At 38.6% G+C, this 27589-nt stretch overlaps 1 long non-coding RNA gene across 1 annotated transcript in view; it reads right to left on the bottom strand.

Annotated features, from left to right (window-relative positions):
- The window catches only part of LOC135411545 (uncharacterized), an 83756-nt gene that overhangs the window by 42334 nt on the left and 13833 nt on the right, over positions 1-27589 (bottom strand). Inside the window, exon 2 of the long non-coding RNA XR_010429202.1 lies at positions 6962-12650. This is a non-coding gene — a long non-coding RNA (uncharacterized LOC135411545). The remainder of the gene's footprint in view (positions 1-6961; positions 12651-27589) is intronic.

Here is a 27589-nt window from a genome sequence, read left to right as displayed (position 1 = left end):
CAGAAAAAAATTTAGTGGTCTGACATGATTTGCTCTCAAGAAACCTGAGTCTATTGCTGCTACCCATCCCCGAGTTAGTTTTCCAAATTTTCTAATGATATAGTTTTCTGTTATTTTTTTCCCCAGGGATTGAAGTTAAACTGACAATAGAACAATTACTGTACTATTTCTTGGATCTTTTTTTCTTCCTTACATTAAAGATATAATCCATTCTCCCCACGGGTACAGAGTTGTTACTGGTTCCTTTCTTTAGGTCTTCATGCGTCTTAACAAAAAGTTTGTCAGATGAGGTGAGTTGAAAACATCTAATGTACCTTGTTTACTCTCTAGTGTGTATTTTCCATATTGCAGTCTCAGACCTTACCTCTGTTTTTTTCCATAGCTGTATTAGGGCACAGTTGACTTTTTTGCTGACAATAGGCTCAAAAACCACATAACAATTTGCCTTATTGAACTATTTGTTATTCACTTTTCCTGTCCATTAGCGAGCAGAAAAGTATGGAATTTGGTCTTCCTCTTCCTTCTGATATACTGATTGAAGGTGCTGAGAATTCTATATCATTCCTGATATTTCCTCATGACATTTCACTCATGCTTTGTCCTTCTGATGTTGTTTCTACCTTGCTTATTTTGTCGTTTTATACCCATCCTTAGTGACCTGATCTAGTTTCCACTTTCTCTGTTCTCTCTTCTTGGGTTAGATGTCAATGAAGACCTCATAGTTTAACTAACCTGATCTCCTAGTACATTTTTTTATCCTCCTGCACTGGAACAAGATCACGCTTCTGCCTTTAGTAGTGTTTTCTTGAAGAATGGCAGGACTCTTAAAGGCCTTTGAAAACCCATTGATGTTTCCAGAAATGTTATGCAATCCCAAAGATGAATGATATACTCTTCAACAAAGTTTTATGTTTCTTTCATAAAGGTGACATTAAGCCTGGGAAAAAAGCTTAATCTACATGACTTCAGAAGAGGCAAGGCAAATAATCTCCAGTTAGCTGTCCCCATTAAACCCTTCCAAAAACATTTTTACCCAAGGTGGCTTGTAGCACACCATCACCAATGAAGTTCTATTCTCACCAGATGAATATTTACTTGGAGAAAAAAATTAATTTCCTTCCAGGAAGAGAAAGAAAATGAAAGATTAAGAAATATTTTTAAAGATAGGCTGAAATTCGATATCTTTACCTTTTTCCTGGTCTTGGATTGTTTGGTGTTTTTTTTCTAAATCTAATCTACTGATCAGTTTATTAATTATTTTGTGCAGAGCTGCACGGAATTTCATTTATTTCCTTTGTATTTGACATTGCCTCTGTTCTGTAAAGGCTATGCTTAGGCCATATATTTGTTGTTAGGTGACAGTGGCTCTTCTACTGGTTATTAAAATACTGTCACACTGAAAAGACAGTCACAACCTAATTGTGAGTCTCTCGTAGTATACAGTTACAAAAAAAGTCAGAGAATAGATTTTAATGAAACTTAATTGATGCCTTAAGTGGTCATTGCAAAAATTCTCCATTTTATTGTATCTTCCTTCTTCAGCAATACTGATTAAAAGGAGATAATATTGCAGCAGGCAGGATAGTCTTTGATTTCAGTCTCTAAACTAGTCCATAGCTATCAGTGTATCTGATTTATGATTCCTTCACTCTAAAACAGGATCATTCCTGTATATTACTGAATTTATTTTTACAGCACATTTCTAAATCACTATCACACTCACGGGAAATCCAAAGAATAGGAGGCCAAATGAATAGGATATGGCACAGTCATGAGCAGAAGTAGTCTTTGCTGTGTTCTTTGTCAGTCACCAAAAAACTCCCCTGTAGACTGTAAACATTGTAAACTGTGGAACATTTCCTTTGGAAGTGCACAGAAGCTGTAGGGTGTTACTCAAATGTAACTTTAGCTGTTTAAATTCATAACATTTCCTCATGGAACCACTGAGGACTCAGAAAGACCCCATGGAGGTTTTACTTGCTGTACAAAGGGGTATCTAAGTACTACTGCCCAGGTTTGATACCTGAAGCTAGATTGCCTGGATTCTTGGTTTGAAGGCAGTTTGCAACCTACTTTCCTCATTTGGAATGCATTTTCTAGGATGCTGGATATTAAGGATGCTTCATAGAAAAGTGTTTTTTAAATTTATTAGCCCTACCTAGTAAATAATTCCAGTTATAAAAAAAAACCCACCAAAACCAAAAAAACCCCAACCAAATAACACATTACAGGGAACATCACAACAGCAAGACTATGTTTGACTATGTATGACTACAAAAAAAGTCGTGACATAAAAAGTCTTGAGCAGAAAGCCTGAGTAAGAGCTGAGAGGTGTGAACACAGCAGACCTTTACAGATGAAACAAAATTGGAACTTACTAGGGGAAGTGAGAGAAGTGAAGGTAAAGAAGTAACCAAGTGTAAGAAAAAATTTTAAGCAGTAATGTATTGTGATATTGTGCACTGTGAAATGGCTTTACACTGAAAGAGGGTGGGTTTAGATTACATGTTAGGAAGGAATTATTTACTGTGAGGGTGGTGAGGCACAGGAACAGGTTGCTCAGAGAAGCTGCAGATGCCTCATCCCTGGAAGTGTTCAAGGTCATATTGGATGGGGCTCTGAGCAACCTGGTCTAGTGGAAACTGTTACTGCCTATGGTGGGGGAATTGGAAATAGATGATCTTTAGGGTCCTTTCCTACCCAAGCCATTCTATGATTCTGTGATTATGCTGACAGGAAGAGAGAACTGCACTGAATTGAGAGAACAAGACCTATAGAAACTAGTGATAATCTGAAATTCATACTGCTAAAACTTGTTGGCGACAAACCATGTCTTTATTTTGTAACACAGGGCTTAGGAAACATCCAACTTTCCATCTTGTAGACAGACACAAAACCTTTGTGTTTTTAACTTTCTTGCATATTGATTTTTTTTGGACTTCAAATTGTTCACCAGTGAAATCAATACCTGGTGCACAAGACTGTTTGACAGCAGAGCTTCCTTATATGTAATTGTACTTTTAATTCTGCAGAGTATCCTGGAATAGTTTGTATGAAAGATGTTTTATGTAAATAATTATACGATTTTTTTAAGAGAGTCACTCCAGGACTAGAACAGATCTGTTTTCAGAGGCAGGCAACTCCCTGTAGAAAGCACATCTCCCAGGCCTAACTGTGGCTGTGTTTTGAAGGAAATATTCAGTAATCCTTGGGGATTTTTATGACAGGCAGACTACAAATGCTGCTTTAATTCAAGTGAGCCAAAGAATAACACCTAGAATAATACTGTATAATACCTAGTTTGAAAATAAAGGCTGAACATCAAGGGCAATCAATAGCAAACCAAGCTATCAACAACAAACCAAGACCAAGACTCATTGCTCCCTTTATTCCAAAAGAGTCTATGTTAGTAGCATAAACCAAACTGTAAATTCTAGAAACACAACCCTAAACCCATGTCAGTGTAATGAGAAGTAACTGTGATTTTTCTGGTTGTTTTTAATAGATTTTATCTTTATAATAATTTTTTTCTTCCAAGACATCCACATACTTCTTCAAACTTTCTTCCCCTCACACTTTGCCCTTGATATGAAAAGCTCTGATTTGATTAAGTCTCACAGAAAATAAGACTTAAATTGTGCCAGCTGAAGGCACTAGGCCCTAAAAGGGAAAAATACCAAACCCAGAATATAGTAGATCTGGAACTCAGAAAGTGTGGATAGAATGTTGCAGAGAATTAGAAACAATAAAAAGACATTTCCTGAGCAGCTACACAGGTCAACTAAGTTGGTTTTTTTATTATCATAGAATCATAGAATGGTTTGAATTGGAAGGGTTCTTAAAGATCTTCTAGTTCCTAAGCCCCTACCATTGGCAAGGACACCTTCCACCACACCAAGTTGCTCAAAGCCGCATCCAACCTGACTTTGAACACTTCTAGAGATGGGACATCCACAGCTTCTCTGGACAACCTGTTCCAGTACCTCAATACTCTTCCAGTAAAAAATTACTTCCTCATCTCCAGTCTAAACCTACTGTCTTTTAGTTTAGAACTGTTACCCCCTGTCCTGTCACTAAAAGACACGGTAAAAAAGTCTCTCTCCATCTTTCTTTAGGAACTGAAAGACCACAATAAGATGCTCCCAGAGCCTTCCCTTCTCCAGGTTAACAATTCCATCTCTCTTCTAAAGTAAAGATACTTTATAATATGTCTTTGTATGCACAGTGTAGGTACAACATTTCACATCAGATCAGTAGCATCACAGCCCAAACCAAAAAGCAGAACCACTCAGTGTTCAAACAGTGTCTCCCTTCATGTTGAGTTCTCAGCCCCAACTTTTACTCCATACTATGGTGTGTGACAGGAGCAGCACTAGTCTGTGATGGCAGACCTAACTTCCATTCTCAAAGCTGTAGGTGGCTTTTCAGGTGACATGGAGCCCATCAGTTTGTCCATGTGCCCCAGTGCCCTCCACAGCAGTGGGAAGGGGAGGAGGAAGGGAATTGTATGGTCAACAGTGGGTGATCAATGAAGTGCTGTGTTACAACCATGGTTTTGTATAAGCAACACTATAGACTGGTTCACTGATTGCTCAAACACTCTAACACCCTCAGGGAGAGAGATTCTTCCAATTCAGAGACCAATCAGTCAGAAAGAGGAGTTACAGTGTAGTTTGAAGTAGAAACAATGAGTCTGTGTGCCATTAAAAGTCTTATGGACTTTTGCAGTGGCAGAAAGAGAGGGAAAACAGAATTCAGGAACAGGGCTGTAAGACTGAAAACTATATATAATGAAGCAACAATATAGAACTGCAGTCTCAGGCAGTCTGACACAGGCACTGGGATTAGAGGGGCAGTCCTGCAAGCCTGTTTCAGTCCCCAGGATATCCTTGTGATGCAGTGTGCACCACCAGCCAACAGCTTAGGAGGACACCACTGCTGATATTGTGATGCTTTATATGCCTCTACTAGCAAGCTACGTCTTGTGGAGAAGCAGACTGAGGTCAAGACATAGGTGATGACACTCATCAGAGGTGCCAGATTTCCCTCTTGCTCCCCTCTGCCTCAGAGCTCTACTTCAGCTTCTTCACTGCTCTGGGACTATGATGTGCCTCACCCACATCATCGGGGGACCACGGGGACCCACCAGGACCCACCAGCCAGCTGAGACCTGCATGTCAGACACAAAGATGGACAGATTTTCAGCTCATAGGAATTAGCTGTAGTAAGATAGGGTGAAGGTAAGTGGCAAGATAACACAGGATGTCTATTTACGAGTCTCACGCTCCACACATGAGCCTTGACACCCGTGCACTGGGGGTGTGCTGTTGCAGGAAGACTTGCAGTCCCGCCTCAGGCTCAAAAGCACATCCCATAGGTTACTGATCTGACAATCACCTCATGGTTCCGTGCCACACCTGCTGTCCTAGTCCCACCCAAAGCAAAAAACCTTGCCTTCAATACTTATATTATCTCCATTGCATGACTAACAGCCATTCTGTTGGCAGACCAACACATTACTTCATTACTTGCCTTGGGAATTTCTAACTTTGTTCCCACTGCACCTGGTAGATGTGACCAAAATCTCATAGCCTGAGGTATGAGCTCAGTCCTCCAAGCTGCATTTGTCACAAACAGGGGAGACAAGCTTTTGGTTATATGCCTAGCACACATTTAGACATCACAGGTAAGAAAGATTAACTATATCAAAAGTTAAGACCAAAGAATTTAGAAGTTTAGGCATTTTAGTGGTTTAAATCAGACATTTAGAGGAGTGTAAAATAAAAAACCACGAAAGTAAAGAAATAGACAAAATAGATTGGAATTTTGCTTTTTAACTTCACGTGATAGGATGAATGTGGTCTTATAAATATATTTCATCCTGTATATGGTGAAAATGACAGTAACATTTGGCTTCGTGGCAACTTATTGGACCTCTACGCAAAATTATAGCCCTGTCCATATCAGTAGGGTCTCTGCTGAAGTGTTGGGTCCTTTTGCCTTTAGGAATAAAGGAAAATCCTCTGACAAGTGCTGAAAGTTCATACTTTCATCCAGGTCTGAAGTAGGAAGTGCAGCTGATTTCACTAAAGCGTATGATCTTTCAGAGATAGCTAAATGGGCCATGAAAGATATCTTCTCCAAGGAGGTAGACTGTTCAAAGCTCCTGTTTAAGAAGTTTGGTATGGAAAATTATGGAGTAGTTGGAGCTATAAGTGAGCCGCATCATCCTCCAGAGAGCAGGTTTGCTTTCAGTGAAGAAATCCTTCGGAGCTGATTGAATAGGAGCCCAAATCAACTGTTTACATCCCTATTTAAACCTTCAAAATTTACCTCGTGGCTGCCTCAAGCCAGTTTATTAGTGATGCATCTCTACCTAAGCAGTCATTGTTATCTGTTGAAGCTTCTTTCTTCAACACTTTCAGGGCATTTTTAAATTAATCCACAATTGAAAGAAAATTAACTTCTAAAGAAACAATATAAGGAGTAAACAATTTTCTTTTATTTATCCTTGACAGAAAATCTATCGTACCCTAAAGCTGAACATTCCACTTTCCTTCCCATAACACAGGTATTTCCCCACCTTTTCATTAGCTGCTGCTGTGGGTTTTGTTAAATATTAGGTCTATGGGGCATTGTTGCTGTCCTTGCACATACTTAGCTCCTGTGATGCTCTGGATTTGCCTGCACAAAACTCACACAAAGCCCCCCACACTGAAAGCACATTATGAATGTTGCAAATCAGTTATTAAAAGCTGAGGAAGTACCAGGATTAAAATTTGCCCCACTGTGTTCACGCTTATGTAAGAGAATGTAATATAAACCCACTCTCCTCTCATCTCATCCTGATCCTCTCTCCTAGAAATAAATGGATTTTCAAAAAAAAAAAAGCCTCAAGAGATGAGAGATGACAGATGAAAGAGTTGTTACTCTAGTAACTCTTGCCACTAAGGACAAAGACCTGTGGTGCTGTGGTGGGTTGATCTTGGCTGGACAGCAGGTCCCACCAAGCCACTCTATCACTCCCTCTTCTCAGCTGGATGGGGAGAGAAAATGAGATGGTAAACAACATGTATGTTGAGCAAAACCCAAAGGTTATGCATGCACAAGCAAAGGAAAAACACAAAGATTTTATTCTCTGTTTCCCATCAGCAAGAGAAGTCCAGCCACTTCCCAGGAAGCTGGGCTTCAGCTTGAGTAGTGGTTGCTCCAGAAGGCAAACTTTGTAAATAACAAATGCCTCCCCCTTCCTCCTCCTTTTCTTGGGTTTTATATCTGAGCCAATATCATCTGGTATGGAATATCTCTTTGGTTAGTTTGGGTCAGCTGTTCTAGCTGTGTGCCCCTCCCAAGGTGTTGCCCATTGCCAGCCTACTGATGTGGGGTGGAATGTTAGGGAGACAGCACTGATGGTGTGCCAGCACTGCTCAGCAGTGGTCAAAACACTGGTGTGCTATCAATACCTCTCTAGCTACCAATGTGAAGCACAGTACTGTGAGGGCTGCTGTGGGAAAATGAACTCCATCTCAGCCAGACTCAATACAGGCACAGAGATCAAATAGAAATTTGTCAATTGTCCCAGGACACCCAGTTTAATACATCTCCAAGCTGCTGTTACAGCAAGTAAGAAAAATAATGGTTTTGTACAGCATAGATCCTTGTGCTTCTATTTGTAGCTTCAGCTCAAGCATAGTTCTGGATGAGAGATCTCCAAAGCAGCTACTGCTTTCCCAAATCTTGTGTCCTGGTTCTGAGGCAGAAAGAAGATAGAAGTCCTTTTTTTTTCACTTGTGATAAATCTGATTTTTTTAAAAAAAATTCTAAATCACTAAAATATATTAAATATTTTGTCTGAAATTTAAAAGAAAATATGATCAACCTGAGCAGTGACACAATAGTAAACTTCAACCCGGGGGAAGTTTGGCTAAATTATTTGTGTTTGATGGCAATCTTGCAAAGCGTATCCAGCAAGGCTGACAATAGATGGGGCTAGAAGCCTTCCCAGTAATGGGATGGCGCATACTTTTGGACACAGTTATGGAATACCAGAAAAAAAAATCAATATTGCAGCACAGATATCAGCTTGTCCTTCAAAGTCATTTGTCTTGCCAAGGAGAACAGCAGCCCCATTACCCTATCCCAAAGTCTATTACCCCGTGAGTAACAACAGGCTGCAAATCAGTCAGGCAGGCAGGCAGCCAGAAGTTTTTTGTTCAGCAATAGCTGTCTTCTCACAGTGAAGCAAAATAATAAATGGCAGTTTGCTGAAGAGCTCTGCTTTGCTTTAGGGCTCCCTGAGAATCAGGCGAATAAAGCCACACGTCCACTTCACCATAGTATCCCTTTGGTCAGCAAGCAAAGCTGTCCCAGGCAAAAAAGAAATGATGCCTCAGCAAATATAAGAATTCCACAGCATCTGAAAAATGGTGTCTCTGACTATGCAGAGTTCCTTCCAGAGGGACATCAGATGAGGCAAAAGAGTCTCAGTTCTGAAATGGTACTGAAAATCAAAAGTTAAGTTTCTAACCTTGCACATACATAACTCTTTGTTTTCTCTTCTTGCATTCTATTGTCACTCTTTCCATAAAGAAACTGCTCTTTGAGGAGGATTCAGGTTAGTCCCTCACCCTTTTTCAGCTGGATATGTGATAAAATTAGAGTCATAGCTACAGAACTATTTCCTTTCTCTGCAAGATTATTGCAGATGCTGATTGGTTCTCAGTCCAGGGCAGCCTCCTGGTTGCTTCAGTCTCTGAACATTCATAAAGGTGCATACAAAATAGGAGAAGATCACAGGGTTTCATTCTATATAAGTTCAGTCTCAAACAATTCAATAGATATCAGTTATAGAGACAGATGAGGCTGTCCTGTATATTCCAGCTCAACACTCCACTTATTGTAATGCTATACAGGAAATGGGCACAGTTATAATTCATTTTGTTCCATTCCCCTCCTGTTCCACATCCCTGTGGATAATCTTCCAAGTTCCCTTAGGTCCACTAAAGAACAAAAAGATTTCTAGGTCAGGTGCTGCAGTATCTAATGTGTGGAAAATGTACAAAGATGGAAGCTTGCCTTAGAGATTTTCCCACAGAACATGATATATCAGGAGAAAGTTAGATCAGAATAAGAGCCCAAAGACCAAGCACCCTGAGCCAGAAGGACTCTAATTCAAAATGTGTGTGTAAATCCAGGATGATGTTAGGGATGATGTTGCTACAGACAAGTCCTGCAGTTCAAGGAAGAAGTATTTTTGTCCATTTAATAGTCATAGCTGTGAATCCCTTCAAGAAGGAGTTTGACCATTACTTTAAAGAGCCAAACTTAAGTATTTTTATTTTGAATATATTAAAATATATACCTATATATTATTAATATATAGGTGTAAGTTAAATACCATATTTTTTTAAAAACAGTGAACTATCTGTGGTTTTCTTTTACATAATAGTCTGCTGGTTGCAGCAAACTTCTCAGAAAAGTGTAAGGCTGACTCATTTCTTTCCTCTCCTCGAGGGAATTTCAAGATGCAGTTTCACCATTCTGTTAAGTACCTTTAGCACCCAACAAGAAGTATTCTGCAGTAGGAATAAAGCAGAGTCACCAGCTTTCACAGAAAGCTGTGCCAAAATGTGTAGAACAGAATTCAGGATTTATTGGTGCTTTTGGGGCTTGGGCACTCTCCAGGAAAGAGTTATCCAATGGTCTCTTATTTCTTCATATGACCCTCTGCGTCAGGCTTTTCTTCCTGTCAAATTTTCCTCTTTCTCTCTTTGCTTTCTCTCTCTCTCTTTCTCTGTGTGTGTGTTGGAATCTTAGTGGTTTGTTGGGGGTTTTTTTAAAGCCTATAAAAGGCAACTCTTGCTTCCAAGAATTTTTCCCCTCAAGCACTGAAACCACTATAAAAATGTAGTTAGATAGATATTGCTAAAACAGTAGGTGTCACTTGCACAGAGAATAGTAGAAACTGTCTGACTCATTGTACTCATTAACGTGTCTTACCAGTGCCAGTTATCATATATTAGAAAATGCCTATAGAGCCAAATGCTTGTTATAGAATACTGAAAAAAACAGAATTAAAGCTACTGAAAAGCAATGAAACAAACACCTTGATAAAGATTTTTTTCTGCTTTACCCTTAGCCCAAATTATTATTTGTGTTTTCCTTCAAAGCTGACTTCTACCCACACGCAAGAATCACTAGAGTAAATCTGAGGACTTTCTGTGCTCCCAGAAGTTGACTTACTGGAGCTGAGAAGGACTGGAAACTTTTGGGACTCCCAGTCTCACCCCTCAGAGTGGCAATAGGATGAATCACAAAAGCTTTTCAGGTTCCTTTGCAGTCCCTCTGTGGAGACGTATTTCCCCCCTCCCAATTATGTCCAGTGGAGTAGCTCTGTTGCAGTAGTAGCTGCTGTGAAGAGAAAGTCAAGTAAGAAAACATATCTACTTCTTCATTTTTTCTGCACTGCATAAAAAGAAATTAAATTATCAAAAGAACCTTTTAGTGAATATGAGGCTGGAACATCTTTCACAGAAAAATCATTTAATTCCGTAAGGATTCCTCACAAAAAAGGAGCTGCCACAGGGATGAACCACAGCATTTTAAGAATTTTAATAAATTTCTTATTTCTTAATTTTGGATTTATTTTTTTTAGATGTTATTATAAAAAGGGAAGTTCTAAAGACAGGTAGTGTTGAAAATAATGGGGCAAGAAGTAATTTATGTAATTAAGAAACTAAAATTATCTATTAATGTGGTTGCTTTAATTTCTCAACAATTCTTTTAGCAGTTGCTTACTCTCTAACAGAACTGTAATAAAATAATTCTGAACTCACTTAGCTTTAGAAGGGTTAAAATTTCGGTTAGCATCAATTAGGGTAGTTCCCAAGAGGCAAAAAATGGTGCTGTGCTTATATACATGTGTCACTGTAAAGACTTGAAGTAAGACATGGAACATAAAAGCTAAAATCTTTGCTATGAGAAACAAGTTGCAACTCCAGTTAGGGTCAATGAGAGCAGATACAGACATCACAAAGGCAAAATTAGCTATACTTTTAAGATACCCAGTGAGTATGGAAGTCAGAACTAGCATTCTTTTGGGCATAACAGAAGAATAAGGTAAGATAATGCAGAAAAGGTGAAATTATATTTGTAGGTTTCAGATATCAGAGCTCTTCTAGAATTTTTAGAGTTATGGGATTTTAAGACACAAAGAAGCAGAAATCAACTTTCCTGACAATTGTTGTGGATTTTGAGTTTAAAATGTACTACAACAAATTATTCAGAATACTCTCCAAGGTGCTGTGTTTGAGCGGTGAGTAGTACTTGCCAAGTTCTTTCATAGAAGTAGTATCTGACAGAAGCATTATTCAACAGAAATTTTACAGAAACAGCCAGAATGCAAGTAAAGCTGAATAAAAGCCATCACAGTATCTGCCTATATTTTCATTTTTCACTGGGTTACATCATCCCATAAAGCCATTGATGGATAATGAAACATTTAAACATTATTTGTGATCCCCCTATAAATAGAAATATTAATTAAAAGATGTAATGACATAAGTAGATTGTATACTAAGCATATTAGTTGAATATGGAAGCAACACATGATCCAGCTGGTCTTGATCATAATCCATATTTTGTACATGATTACATAAATCTGCAGTTAAAAACTAAATAGTGGGTATGAGTTCATAATTGTCATTGTGAATCTTATTAAAAAATGACATTTCAAAATAACGTAAGACAACATTTCTGTCTGATGTAAAGTCGCACATATAAAAAGTTCTTGAACATTTCTAATTTATCAGTTCGTAGATCCTTCAAGCTGGAAAAGATTCCAGTAGATCTGTAATCCAACTCTTTGTTCAAAGGCCACTTGTGCAAAGCAAGGTCAGCCAGCACATCTGATATGCTAAAGAAAGCTCAGAAAACACAAAAATACATTTAGCATATTCCTGGTTTCTGTTATTTTGACTTATCTAATCTAATATTTTTGTTTGTGGATCTCTTTGGCATGTGAAATCCCACTGACTTGGGACTCATTCCACATAATCTGTAATGTAAAATATTTAGCATCACATTAGTTAACTGAAACCTATTCTCTTAAAACACATTCTTCAACCTTTTATATGATACTCTCAACCCTGATTCCACAAGAAAAGCCTCGCGGACAAGAACTACGTTAGCTGTCATTAATGGAAAGCAAAAGTTACTGTTGTGAAATGTTGGATAATTCATGATACTCCCACACTTCACTTGAATTAATTATTTCTGGTTTCTCATGGAGATGTAAGAACATAATACGTATTCTTAAATGTAGTTATACTGGTGGTTTTACTTTACTCATTTTGCTTTTGTCTTTCAACCCATCATTCTTTTTTCTGTTTCAAGCATAAAGGGGAAAAAAACAAACCATTTCCTTCCTTAAAAACCATCCCTGTGTTACATTTTTTTAAGCAACATTGCTCATACAGAGAAACCAGACTAGATTCTGACACTTAACTGCATTGCTGTCAATCTGCAGGAGCTTCACTGTCTGCTGGTTACAGATAATCATCCTCTGGTTTCCAAATCTCTGGTAGACCATTAGATTCCTGTTGTCAAATTTTCTCCTGCCAACCACAGTTTTAAGGACATAATAACCAATTCTGGGGAAATATAAAACAGGCATTCTGATCACCCATAGTAATTATCTTCCCAGTTCACCTGAGCACATGTTCAAGGTCACCTTTTAATTGTTTCAAGAACAAGCAAGTGAGCTTTAACTTCTGCAATTTCACGTCAAACAGCAGGTCACCTTTCATATTTCTACTGTTTTCCAGTCTAATGATTAATTTTGAATTTTCTGAGTCAATGTATTGGCCTGTTCCTGTCCCCCATTCCTGTACATAACTGCAACCTTTTCAAAGTGATTCACTTTCGGTCAGACAACAGAAATTTTCAATGTTTTGTTTATCATCTCTTTTATTAGCTGAGGATGTGAGCTCTTTAGAGATGCATTTTTTCCTGTATTTGGAAATCACTTTGTCCACTGTGGCATAATCAAAAATGTTATGAGGAAATACTTTTACTCACAGTAAAAGTATAACCCATGAAACTTGTACGTGAAGGAAGTTGCTCAATACAGGAATGTAATTGAATTTGGAAGAAGCTTGAACATTTTGTATTGCTGTCAGGCAGGGTTTTAATAGCTCATACCAATGCACTTCTAGAAGAAATATAAACCTTCATGGTGCAGGTCTTAAACAAAACTTTTAATTCTTCTAGATCAGGACAATGAGGAATTTACCACCTCTGTTTATGACAAAGCTTGTATGTTTTCCTTTGAAGCATCTGTGACTGACATTAGAATAATTGCATCTTACAGCACTTACGTGGCTTTGTATGGCAACTTCTCTGTTCTTTAATAGCATCACCTGCCTTCGGGGGGGAAAAACCCTCTTATTGTTCCTGAAATTCTTCCCTTAAGAACTGCACAATCCAGGAAAGTGTACATTGGTAGAAATAGCATGATTATCCTCAAAAGTTATTACTCTGGTTTTGTGTCAGCACTCCACTTCTCAGAGCCTTTCAAGGTGCAAAGCAACAGAGTATTTGAAGAAAGGAGGTGGAAAATAGATAATTTAGTGCCACCTATCTGTCTTCATCTGAATATAAACCACGTTACTTTAGGACAAAATAATATGTTTTGAGCAGAAGTTCTTAGGTTTAAGGAGAAGAAAGTAGGCCTACTTGAAGTGTTTCAGGGACATGTCAGAGATCAGATTAAAGGACACCCCACCAGGAATTTATGAGCTTTGCCCTATGACCACGTACATAATTCCCATCGATTAACTTGGCCAAGAAGCATAGCTTAAAAGTTAAGAAGCCAATAAGGCACTGTGTTGGGGTTGACCAACATAGAGTTAATTTTCTTCACAGTAGCTAATATGGGGCTGCGTTTTGCATTTGTGTTGAAAACAGAGTTGATAATCCAGGGATGTTTTCGTTATTGCTGAGCAGTTCTTACACGGATTCAGGGCCTTTTCTGCTTCTTATCCAGCACCACCAGTGAAGAGGCTGGGGGTGAACAAGGAGTTGAGAGGGGATGCAGCCAGTACAGCTGACCCCAGCTGAACAAAGGGATATCCTAAACTATATGGTGGCATGCTTAACATATAAAGCTGGGGGACGAAGGAAGGGGGGATTTTTGGAGTGATGGTGTTTATCTTTCTTTGTTTTTTTTCTTTCTTTGTGCATGTGGCTGTTGCCCTACCTATTAAGCTGTCGTTATCTCAACCCATGAGTTTTCTCCCTTTTAATCTTCCAATTCTCTCCCCCAAGGGTAAGTGAGTGAGAGGCTATGTGGTGCATAGTTGCTGGCTGGAGTCAAACATGCATACAAATTGTCAGTGTCAAATTGATTGGTCCAGTAAAGTTTTCCAAGTACCTAAGCAACCCCAGTGCCATGAAAATTCAGCTAGTATTTAATGCTAAAAAAATTTGAAATAAAAACAATGCTTTGACCAAGTAGCCATGTTGTATATTAATAAATAATGAGAAACCAAACCAGTTATAATTACAGTGTCCCAAATAAAATTTCTCATCTCAATACTTAAAAAAATAATGTTTCCTGATATTATCAGATTAGCTACACAAGACTCTGAGACCTTCATAGAATTACAGAATCACAGAATATGCCAAGTTGGAAGGGAACCCACGAGGATCACTGAGTTCAATCCTTAGCCCTGCATAGGGCCATCCCCAAGAGTCACACCATGTGCCTGAGAGTATCATCTAAATGTTTCTTGAACGCTTACCTTGATGGAGAGGAGAGTGATTTTTGAAGGTCACACAACAGTCACAGGACAGTAAAGAGAAGACCAACAGATGACCGATAGAGGACATGGTTAGTACCTCTGGGTCACACGTGGGTCATGAAACCTCAGAATTGTCACTTGACCTGTTCTATGTAGCTCTATGAAAAACAAGGGCATTATTTCTTTCAATTCTTATCATAGTAACACAGTGCAAACAGCTTCACAGGTGAAAATTTAGAAGGTTCAAGTCTACTAACAAAAGATCATTTTCCAAGCAAAAGACATGAGGAATAAAACTTCCTGAAAACCCTTTTTACTACTATCAGGACTCTCTTCTATCTAACATATTAATGAAAACACTATAAAAAATGCCCTTGCTAGTAGGGACTTACAGCGTTTATCAATTGATATCAATCAATGGATTTAGATAAACCACAAGGAAAACCTTTCCAAATGTTGGGATGGTGAAATACTGGAATTATGGCTTGCAAAGCCAGTGAAAACTCCATCACCAGTATTTTTAATAAAACATTGCACAACCATCTGCCTGTGACTGATTTATAGATAACTGAACTGTCCTTGGAGAAGAAAGGTGGGATAGATCATCTTTTGAGGCTCATTGTACCTCTGAATTTGTAGTGTTCCAGAATCACTCAGGAGATTTGGTTCTTTTCTTAAAAACAAATTTACAGAAAAGAAGATATAAATTAAACCCTATTCTGACTTTTAAAAAAGTAAAAATGCTTTTTTGAAAGTAAAAGTCAATTTTTTTATTACCTTAAGTTCACTTTCAGTAAAAGAAATAAAAGAAGATCAATTATTTAAATTGTATTTGAGTTTTCCAAATAGATAAAAAAATTAGTGTACACCGTATGAAAAATTAGGTCATTATTTAATTTGTGGCCAAAAAAACCCCAAACTCCAACACGTCACTACAAACCTGATCCAGGTGGACAGATGGAAATAATACTATTAAATACTTTATTGCCAGAGGTCATGTAATCAACAGCCAATGAAAGGAAAACCTTGAAGAGATGTGAGACAAAGACATTTCATGCTCTGCAGGTGGTGTAGGTAGACATATTGCTTCTTGATTAAATCAAATCATTATATTATTTTCTTGATTTCATACCAGCAGAAATTATTCTTGCTAACTTTTGAATATAATTTGCTTTAAATCCCAAAGGGTTATCCAAGGTTAACATACTAACAGCCTAAGTGGAGAACAATCAAGAACTTTGCAAATGAGATGGAAGTGACTTTTTTTCAATAATATGAACATTTTTTCTATTATTGAACCTCGTAGAGGTTTTATGCGCAAGAATATTGAGTGACCCTCAATCATTGTTTTTTGTGGCTACTGGACACTTCAGTTCTCACTCCTAATGGAAATAATTTGCTGAAGAAGGCAATCCAGGAGTAATAAACTCACGTGTATTTTGCTAATCCACACAAAATTTCAACCATTTTTAGTTGTTATCTAATATCCTATGTTTTCTCAGATGCTGAAATATACTCATTTTCCTAATTAAAAAATATACCACCACACATTTGTAAAACTGCTATGAAATACTTTTACAGATGCTGCTGATAATGAATCCCATAGTTGGTTATGTTATTTTTTCACCTGACTTTCTTCATGTTGTAAGCCTGTAACATTTTAACTTCTCAGATTCAATAGTTTTGTATCTGGTCCTGCCTCACTCTTGATTTTGTGGGAAAAGTTTCCATTAAAAGAATGGAATTATTGCTGCAGCTAGAGAAATATGTTAGGCTAATGTTATAAAGTTTTTAAAATTCATGTGTGTTTACTGAAAATATCAAGATGGCCTGTGGAATGAAGTACTTGAGATTTGACAAGAATCATCGTGATGGCAGGAATGTGCACTTTTTTAATCCCATGGAAATCCACCCAAATTTGACTAAATCAGAGGATTTTGAAAAATCTCAGTATGGTCACTAGAGACTTCTTACATGCTGGCAGTTTCAAAAGACACCATCTGCTCTAAGTATGTTTCAGCCATTCTCAGCTTCAACAAGCCAACCAGACACTTCATGCATCATTCCCACAGAGTGACTGTGTGTTGTGCCTTAGGGGGTGTGATATCTGTGTTGGAGCAAAAGTATTTACCTGCAAGTGCCCTTTTTTTCTGCTGAGGACTATTGGATGGAACTAAATCCAATATTATATTTAGCCAACTCTGATTTGCACAATCACTTTCTCCCTACCAGTTCTCCCTTCAGAACAAGCTGAAAATAAAAATCAAGCCCAAGACTCAGTCCTTCTGATTGGTTTGCTTTTATCCTTTGGTGTATATATTTTGTGCCATCAGGGCAATGAATATGTAATGTGTTGTTTTGAAAGCAGTGTTCTAGTATATTACTTGGTCCTGGCTATAGTTCCCCAGAGAAAGCTTATATGTGCCTCCCATAGTTGAAACTGCCATGGTAATAAGAAAAAACAGGTAGTGCAGCCACAACTAGTCCCTGAAAGGATAATGTGTGTATTCTGCTGAAGTTGTATCTGGGATTCTGCATAAGAGAGAAAGACAATAAAGAAATAAACTAAAACATTAGAAATCACCTGATGTAAAGTTTATCTTTAGTATTTTCTTCTTCTTCTTTCTTTATACTTTCTTCCTCTATTGAGGCATTAAGCAAAACAGTGTCTCTATGCAATTTCATATACTCCCTTCCTAAGCAAATTATCTGGAATTTGTGATAAACATTCATTTGTGATAAACTCTATAAATTTCTCCTAAACATAGGGTGAGAATTGGAGGATTTTCAACAGAAGAACTAAAAGCTGTGATAACTTTGTGGATGTAGTTTAGAGTAGACATGGACAAAGAATGGCCAATAAGCCAAATCAAGCCTGCCATCCCAGTTCATTCACCATATTGACCCATTTGCTCCATGATGCCTTCTCTCTCCAAAGTCTCAGGAAGCACTCGAAGGAGACACATCTAACCATATGGGAGGAAATATTTGCAGTTCTCTATTTACCTTCCAGTAAGTGAACAGCCATACCAGGGTGACAGCTTTACAAGGTTTACATGGCATAAAACTTCGCAGAATTGTGCAGTTTCCAGTACCCTGGCCTTGCTGACAGCTTCAGCTAAGACACACTCTATCACATTAGTCACAACACCTTCTTCACTAGGCTTGCTTCTTCCCAGCTAACATCTTTCTCACCATTTGTTTTCTCCCAGTGTGGAGCCAGCCTTCCATAATCTGCAACAGTCAGCCTGAGACTGGGGAAAATCATTTTACGAAGTAAAATTTATGATCACTACTGTTTTCTGCAAGTGTCAGCACCCTCACTAAAAGTTTGACCCTTTCCTTTCCTCCTATGTCCCCTACTATTCTAAATGGAGTTCAGCTTAGGTATTCAGTGACATGACAGCTTTGTTCTTTAAGGTGATAATAAAATATAAAACTCTGATCAACTTGCTAGCGTTGTACCTCTAGAGTCTCATGAAGCTTTAACAAGGGACACAATTTAATAAATTTTGTGACTCAGCACAACTAAAGCAAACTACTCCCATTTAGAACTCCAGGGCTATTTTGGGCATCAACCAATTCTCGCTCACTTTACACCTTTTCAAGAAGTCTTCCCAATATCTTCCATTCTGGACCCTGTCTCTTTTGAGCAGGGGCATAAATTATGTTGGGAGTGAGGAATTAGGGCTATAAAAATTCTCTATAAAACTTCTTCTACTTCTTTTTGTTGAAAGAAGCTCTTAGGGCCAGTATATTAATTAAAGGTTTAAAGTTGCCATAGGGCCAAGGCCATTTCATGGAGCTGACTAGCGGGACTGAGGGAGGGACCCTTCTAGGGAAGTAGTTGGGCATCAGGTAGGAGCCCTGGGACACTTCACATGGAACTGGGACTCTGATACAGAGCAGAGAAATGAATGGAGCTCCATATGTCTGAGTTAGTCACTCTAGAATTCTCCTTATCATCAAACAGGCGGCTTCAGGTAGAAATACATCAGACCAACTTCAGGATTAGAAAAGCTGACCTCTGTATATCTCAATTTTTCCCTATTGACCCTGAAGGGAGCCTGAGACTGACTATGTCAGCCTGAGACCTCTAAATCTTCGGTATCAAAGGAGGGATTCAGCTATCTCAGCAGGGCTATCTACAAGCACGTTTGGCACTGTCATTTGTCTTCCAACTACACCCTCAGAAGACTGAAGCCCTACCGTAAGTCCTGCATAACATTTCCAAAGCTGTGCAGGTGTCCTGGGTACACCAAGGTGTGCAATGGCGTTGTGTGGGTCTGTTTACACTCCCCTTGAGTTAAGTAACATGATCCCCCTTCTAAGTTTACAGCTTTATTTGAATTTTAACATATTTTTGTCTTTTCTTATAAGACATTTTAAACTAATATTTTTTGCCTTGAAACATGCCTGCTTTAAATCTTTCAGGTCACCAAAATAATTTTACGTCAATAATAAAAACTAGTTCTATGCAGCTCTGCTTATACAGTCCCCATTTTGATCATATGAAAATGGAAGTTAAACATATAAATTTTAGATGTAGACACTTCTGACTTTCATAAAACTATTTCTAACCTCAATATTATTCTGATGTCTGCAGTGTCCCAGAAATAACTTAGTAAGCTATTTCTTCAATTCTGACACAGTTTCCAATTTTTTCATTATTTGGTTAAGAAACACAGATGCTAATCACACATATGAAAAGCTAAAAACTACCCTTGATATCAGTCTGAGATGACCTATTTTGCAGCTCTTCCATCACTCAGAACCAAATCCCTACCTGAAATTTTTCTCAATCTTTTTTGAAGTACTTTTTTCCCTCTTTTTCTTTATTAATCTCCCACTTGTAGCAAACTTAGTCAGTTAATTATCTGCCTCACCGACAAAAAAGTAGAGCATAGTATTCTTCTCACAAGTTAACACTTTCCAGGTTTACTGGAAATTTATTTTGCACTCCCTTAAAAATATTGAGTGAGATGTGAAAGGGACAAGGTCTACAGCAACATGAAAGATGTGGTATATAGTACATCAATAGTTTACAAATATTTTAGTTCATTCATAAAACAGCTAAAATTGTAAGTTTATTATTACCAGTAAAAGTAATAAACTTATGAGGGCAGGATTTTACAAAGCTAGAAAGTTTTCTGAACATCTGGAACTGCACAAATAACACCACCAACCAGACATGCACAGGTTTGTGCTTTACCCCTCATACACATTTCCAAAGTCCAGATAAATTCATGCAGGTGTTTCTACTCACTGAAAAAATACACAACCATAAAGGGTAATTTCATAAAATTGACTTGAGGGTCATTTTGAAATTGTTGCCCCAAAATATTATCAAAGTACAGAAACAGAGAGTTTGCAATGCCACAGCATGGAAGCAATGAAATACAGTGTATGATATATAAAAATAAGAAATTTAAATATAGAATTAAGAGACTGGGATATTTGGATCATAACTGAAAACTAGAACCATGCTGCCAGATTCCATCTGCAGAATTCATTTTATATTGTAATGTAAGTATTCTTAAATTATTGATCTAAGTTAAGGAGTGAACTTCAGATGCCAGAGTTACCTCAGTTGCTTTATAAGTAAGAAATAATTCCAAGGACTTGGGATTGTTCAGTCTGGAGAAGAATAGGCTCCAGGGAGACCTTATAGCAGCCTTATGTACTTAAAGGGGGCCTGCAAGAAGGCTGGAGAGGGACTTTTTACAAGGACATGGAGGGATAGGGCAAGGGGTAATGTCTTCAAACTGAAGGAAGGCAGCTTTAGATTAGATATTAGGAAGAAATTCTTTACTTTGAAGGTAGTGACGCACTGCAACAGGTTGTCCAGAGAACCTTCCATCCCTGGAAGTGTTCAAGGCCAGGTTGTACGGGGCTTTGAGCAACCCGTTCCAGTGGAAGGCATCCCTGCAAGAGAAGCAGAGTAGTACTCCAGGGCCCACGGTGACCTGTGTGGAGGCTTCCTTGGACTTTGCTGCTGGAGCAACTAGCAACACCTCAACCAGAAGCTGAGAGAAAATATGTTGAACAGTAACAATTGTTCACAGACTGACTTTCTTAAACCACTTTGGTTTCTTTTTGTTTCAACATGATATCCCAGTTCACAGAAAAGAAACATAGAATTGGAAATGCTTGCCACCTCTTTGTGCCTTCCAATATGACATTAAAACTCATTGACATTGGGAGCTGGAATTGCACTAACGTGAAAACCATAGTTCTACCTATTACTGCAGAGTCTGTCCTGTGTGGATTCAATAAGGCAAACGTAGGAGCATCACAAGTGTTCATGTGAGCAATGTATATTTTTTTCCCACTCAGACAACCACAGGTAGTCTTCATGGAAATAAATGCATGGGAACTGCCTAAATAAATATGAAGGCACTGAGAAATACCTTCAATTCACAGAAGAAAATCTGATAGCTGTAGTGAATCCAGCCCAGTAACTGCTATGATCTGTTCAATTAAGATCGTTCATAATAATCCTCCACTTACTAAATTCCACAGCTTTATGATATTCTTTCTAGGAGGCTGACCTCTTTCAAGCTTTAATTTTGCCCAGAGTGACCTGCTATTTTATTTGATAAGCAGATAAAAAAACAGCCACAGAACAACAGGACAAGCATAAAATTACAATTCTTATTTAAGGAACACTGATATGACCACTTCTTTTTTCTTTCACAACCTTATAGATTGAAGTTGAAATCTTAAAATGTTCACTCTGAAGGACTTTTTCTTTAAAGAAAATGTATGAACATGTATGTAATGTATACATTTTAGCTAAGCTTACACGAGCTTATGTATCTTAGTTGAACAACAGAGTCAACATCCTCCAGGGCATTTAGGTATCTAACTTCATACCTTTAAACATTTGGGACTTATTTTTAAGTCTTTAAATTACTGACCTATAAATCCGATCACTTTCAAAACATGTCAGGTTAAATTTCTATTCTTGGTACTCAGTTTATGATAAGAATTAAGAGAGGCCCCGAATTTTGTTCCAACACATTAGAGAAAATGTCTTTCAAAATGATCTCTTTTTCATAACTTTAGTAGTAACCTTTATCCATAAAAGAGTACAATCACAGTTTCTGTGCACCCTCCACAGATCCATATTTTCTTTAGTGAACTAGATTGGCAGCTATTTATTTCTATAGCTCTGCAGAATGCATAGGGTCAGTTTCTCTGAATAATTCCCAGCTCCTCACTGAGCCTGAGTGTAGCTTCTCATACAGGCTCTTTACTATTGAGTTCTTTCCCCATTATCATCTAAGTATACACCAGATTCTTTTCACAAGATTCTGGATCCTTGCAATAATTTAAGTTTAGCACACTGTTATTTTAAGGTGTTTGTTTGGTTGCATAAGCCAGCAATTCCTTTCATTCTGCATAGCTAATAATTACTTGATCTCACCTTATCTATTCTCTCCTGGCTTATCCAACAAGAACAATGAATGAAAAGGAATTCTTTATCATGTTTTTTTGGCAGGATTCCTCAAAAGTTTATACAGCTTCTTAGTTACCAGTATGGTTTTCGAGAACAGTGAAAGGATCAGCTCTTATTGGTATTGCTCTGCTTTCCAGCTCACTTCTGAAATAGTCACTCATTTTATGCAAAGCTATGTTAACAGCCATTGCATCTAGTTTAAAAGACTATTTCCCTCAGGCAGCATATACACTGTGATATTGCTCTTCTGAAACTTTCCTGTGGTATCATACCCCACAAGAAGATTCCAAAATATAAGTGAACATTCCTGAAGTAAAGAGAACTGAATTCTTTCTCAGTTCTTCTCTCAAACTGCATTCATTCTTCCATGGTGGCTTCCGCTGCTACAACAGATAGCTTAGTTTTAGGGAAAATTGGTGTGGAAAAGAAGCTTTGTTTTGGTCTGGCTTGGCTTGGTTTGGTTTCTGAAGAGGAGGTAGTTATGTTTGTAAATTCTCAATTCTTAAAAAAAAACCAAAAATACCAAAAACATATGCATGTTCCGTGCACCTGACATTTAAGAACCAGCAAGAAACTAAAAGTAAATGGCTCAAGAGACAATGAGAAAATGAACTCTTTTTTGCTGTGTTACTTGTCTAAATGTTAAATGCTGACAAAATGTTGGTGTTTGCTAGAAAGGAAGGAAACAAAGGTGGAAACACACATCTCCCAAATATTCCCACTATCCCCAAACAAAGGCTACTACTTTCAGAGTCTTCTTAGAACAACACCTTTATCACAGATAATATTTAGGTGTTTGGGTCATTCCCGTGATATAAGTCCCTTTCTGAAGAATATTTGAAGGAGACATGCCACACATTCCAAATGCAGGGAACTGGGTCTTGCTTCTGCTCTTCTCGCTGACCAGACCAGAGCAGTTGTTACGGCTCTATTTCCCTTCTGCTGCTCCCCCACTCATGAAAGGCCATCGCTAAACTAGGACAGAATGCTGTGTACTAGGATGAACACACAGAGGCACAGAATCACAGAATATGCTGAGTTGGAAGGGACTCACAAGGATCATTTAGTCCAACTCCTGGCCCTGTACAGGACCATCCCCAAGAGTCACACCATGTGCCCAAGACAATTGTTCAAATATTTCTTAACCGTATCAGGCTTGGTGCTGTGACCACCTCCCTGGGAAGCCTGCTATGGTGCTCAGCCCTCCTCTGGGTGAAGAACCGTTTTCTAATATCCAACCTAAACCTCTCCTGACACAGCTTGAATCCATTCCCTTGTGTCCTGTCACTGGTCACCACAGAGAAGAGATGAGTGTCTATCCCTCCTCCTCCCCTTATGAGGAAGTTGTAATTGCAATGAAGTCTCCCCTCAGTCTCCTCTTCTCCAAGCTGAACTTCTCCAATGCCTTCAGCCTCAAGGCCCTTCACCATCTTCATTGCCCAGCTTTGGATGCTCTCTAATAGCTTAATATCTTTCTTATATTGCAATGCCCAAAACTGCACACAATATTCAAGGTGAGGCTGCACCAGTGCAGAGCAAAGCAGGACAATCCCCTTCCTTGACTGGTTGGTGATGCTTTGCCTGATGTCCCCCAGGCCATGGTTGGCCCCCCTGTCTACCAGGGCACTGCTGACTCATATTCAGCTTGTCGTCGACCAGGACCCCCAGGTCCCTTTCCATGGCACTGCTTTCCAGTATCTCATTCCCCAGTCTGTGCGAACATCCAGGGTTGCCCCATCCCAAGTGCAGAATCCAGCACTTTCCCTTGTTGAATGGTTTTTTGATTGCCCAGTCCTCTAATTTGTCAAGGTCTCTCTGTGGGGCCTCCCTGCCTTTGAGGTAGTCAACAGCTCCTCCCAGTTTTGTGTCATCTGCAAACTTACTTAGTATTTCTTCCAGACCTGCATCCAGGTCATTTATGATGTTGAAGAGCGCAGGCCCCAAGATGGAGCCCTTGTGTTACCCCACTAGTGGCAGGTCATCAGCCTGATGTTACCCCATTCACTGTTACCCTCTGTGCTCATCCCATGAGCCAATTGCTCACCCACCACATGGTGTGTTTATCCATCTGTGCTGGGCATTTTGTCCAGAAGGATCCTGTGATAGACAGTATTGAAAGCTCTACTGAAATCCAAACAGATGACATCAACTGGCTTCCGCTGATCAACCAGGTGGGTTACCTTGTCATATAAGGAAATCAGGTTGGATAAACAGACCTTTCCTCTCATGAAGCTGTGCTGGCTGTGACCAATGACAATGTTGTCATTTAGGTGTTTTTCAATACCTCCCAGAATAATCTTCTCTGTAACTTTATTGATCACTGAAGAAAGACTGACAGGCCTGTAATTTCCAAGGTCTTCCTTCTTGCTCTTCTTGAAAATCAGGACAATGTTCACCAGCTTCCAGTCAGCTGAGACCTCTCTGGATTCTCAAGACCACTCAAAAATCATTGAGAGAGGTTTTGTAATGACATCAGCTAGCTGTTTGAGGATTCTGGAATGAATCCCATCAGGCCCCATAGATTTGTAGGGACCCAGCTTGAGCAGCAGATCCTGCATAATTTCAGGGTTGACTCCAGGCTGGGAGGTCTATATCAGACTCCCCTGATGACACTGGCATTATTGGTTTGCCCCTTGATTCTTGGACTTCTCTTTGCTATTTTGTCACTGCCGGATTGAACAACCGATAGTGGATAGTAATCCAAGGGCCTTGCTATGCTGCCTAAAAGTGGCACTTAAAAGAAACCTCTAAGATGCATTTTGTGAGTTTTAACAGGCAGGCATTCCTTATTACAGTATGCTGGAATGATTTCAACATACTGGGTACCCTGGGAAACACTTTACCAAAATGCACACCGTGACCTCTCGGTCACAGCTTTTATGTCTGCATTAGATGATTGATTGTTTTTGTTTTCCACATTCCTGTTACATTTTTAAGACATTTCCCAAGACTTATTAGCCTACATGCATATCCTTATAAGGTCTCTGAGGAACTTCACTGGTGGCCTCTGGTGGTCATCTGTGGCTGGAACCCTCAAAGTTCTTAGTGACTGGCTTATGAACTTCTTTAAGACAATACTCCTGGTTATGCATCAAGCTGGTGTGGCCTGCTCAGCTGTTTCAGCTCCCTTTTTTGCTTTTTTCCTGACTTTGCTTAGCTGATTTCTTTAAATTGTAGCACAGTAATTTTCTATGGTACATCCTACTGCAAAAACTACTAGTCATTGTTACCTCTCTAAATCCCTATACCAGACTGGAGAGTTTTCCGATATTGTCCCTTACCAAGCCCCTGGGAGACAGCAGACTTCCCTGTGAGTTGGGTCTGGTCTGCATATCAGAAGTCTCTGACTATAGCCACCCTTTTCTTCCTGTTGACAGAGGAGGTCTTGATGTGGCGTAAAGGTGGTGTTGTTTTAGGACATGAATTTGCAAAGCACCCTTTGCCTAGCATGGAGAAGGAAAGTCACATTTCTAAACACATCATCACATCACAGGCAACCCAATGTATCTGAAGAGGGGTATTGGAAATAAACTCCAGGAACGGTAAGCTAGCAGTAAGAGACAATCAGCATACTTCAGAAATGTGTTAAATTAAATGTTTCAATAGGCAATGGCAGCACAGGAAGATGGCACACTTGCAGCCATTTATGACATTTTTTGCTCTTAATGGAAGAAAGCAGCTCCAGTGATCCTGTCCACATTCTACTTTTAGTTTGAAAGAGAACAGCTATGCTTAATACTGTTGGGTTTCAGTGCAGAGCAAATGAGTCATTGCTCAGACAAAGATAATTGCTGAACTAAAAGGATATTTTCTATGAACTCTTTTTCACAGAATTTACCGAGTCCTCGGTATGAAAAACCCACATAGCACATCCCCCCTGCCTTGATGGAAGATTATGTTAATCTTCAATAATAACCTATAACAGGTTATCCTTTCCACTGACATTAAGCAAACTACCAACTGACAACATTTGATATTGCTAAGCTTTAAAGGGTGACAAAAATTTGTGTTCTGGACTTCTTTTCACTTACATTTCGTGTGTCATCATCCTTGGGGAGTGTTCCTTCTTGGACACTCACCAGCCTGATGGACTGGCACCTGGACACGACTCCTTCAGGTTTCACTTTTATGCTCACATCAGTTGCACATGCCTCCAAATTCAATGAGCCCACTCACTGTCGTTCACCCCAGTTGTAGTGATATATATTTTATAGCATGGAGCTCAGTCTGCTCCAAGGTGTCCCCTAGACAACCATCTGCTGGTGTAAGTATTGCTTGGAATTTAAGCTAGCACCCAAAGTCTGAGTGACTTTTAGACTTACCCCTGCATCAACTGATCCCTCAGGCAGCTAAATTCCTTTACTTCACCAAAATATTTCTGCCAGTGACCAAGACCTCTAGAACAAAGCTTGAAGCTATCACAATTAGCATGGGATTAGTAGATATACCTTCACTATTTAGGCTTTTATTTTTAACTTTATTTTATTGTAATGTTATTTTATGGTAGTTTGTATTTTTATAAGCCTCTCTAACTTCTACCTTCAGGAATAGTTTTTGTCTCTGCCCTTTCAAATATGTGGTTTTCTACTACAACCACCTATGATTACCTCATCAAAAAACTTACAATTATGTGGCACATTACAGCCTTGCTTTGAGTTTTTTCATTAAAGAACTTAAAGAAACAGAGCGGTTCATAAAATTATTTAAGTGAGCCATGATCTTCCCTTCTCTTGTCTTCAGGGTATGTGTTTAGAGTCAGTAAAAAGGAAGCTCTGAAAACTTTCCCATTAAAAAACCAAAAAAACACCCCCACCTCAGTCCCTTTTACATACCTAAGGGCTAATTACTGCAACTATGATATTAGGGCATGCTCAAAATAATTTCTTTTTGACACACACACTGCTGACGTAAAATAAAAGCTTTTAAAAATATCTCAGTTCACCTTTTATACTCATTCACATAAAAACCCATGCTTGTGGAATTTCTAAATGTTAATTCACAGCTCTTCATTCATCATAGTTATAATTTTTTTTAATATTAGTAGTTGCTGTGTAATTTTCAGTGGTTTAAATGTCAGCATTTAGCCATTTACATACATAGTTGCTGAGATTTCTTGAATAATTTTATCAACATGTAGAAAAAAGCCTTGCTTAGATTATTCAATGTATAGACATACTTCATAACTATGAAGTTCTAAAAGTATAAGGAAAAGAAATTTGGTTTTGCTAGTGGATACAAACAAATTTATGCAGTTTTATATCAGGTATCTCAAAAATAAATACAGATTATAGTTAATTTCCAATTTTCCTTATGTTCATTAGACACT

This window comes from Pseudopipra pipra, chromosome 1 (genome assembly GCF_036250125.1).
Source record: "Pseudopipra pipra isolate bDixPip1 chromosome 1, bDixPip1.hap1, whole genome shotgun sequence".
In the NCBI taxonomy this organism is placed as follows: domain Eukaryota; kingdom Metazoa; phylum Chordata; class Aves; order Passeriformes; family Pipridae; genus Pseudopipra; species Pseudopipra pipra.
The sequence above is the reverse complement of the archived record's forward strand: the minus strand, read 5'-3'. Positions and strand labels throughout refer to the sequence as shown.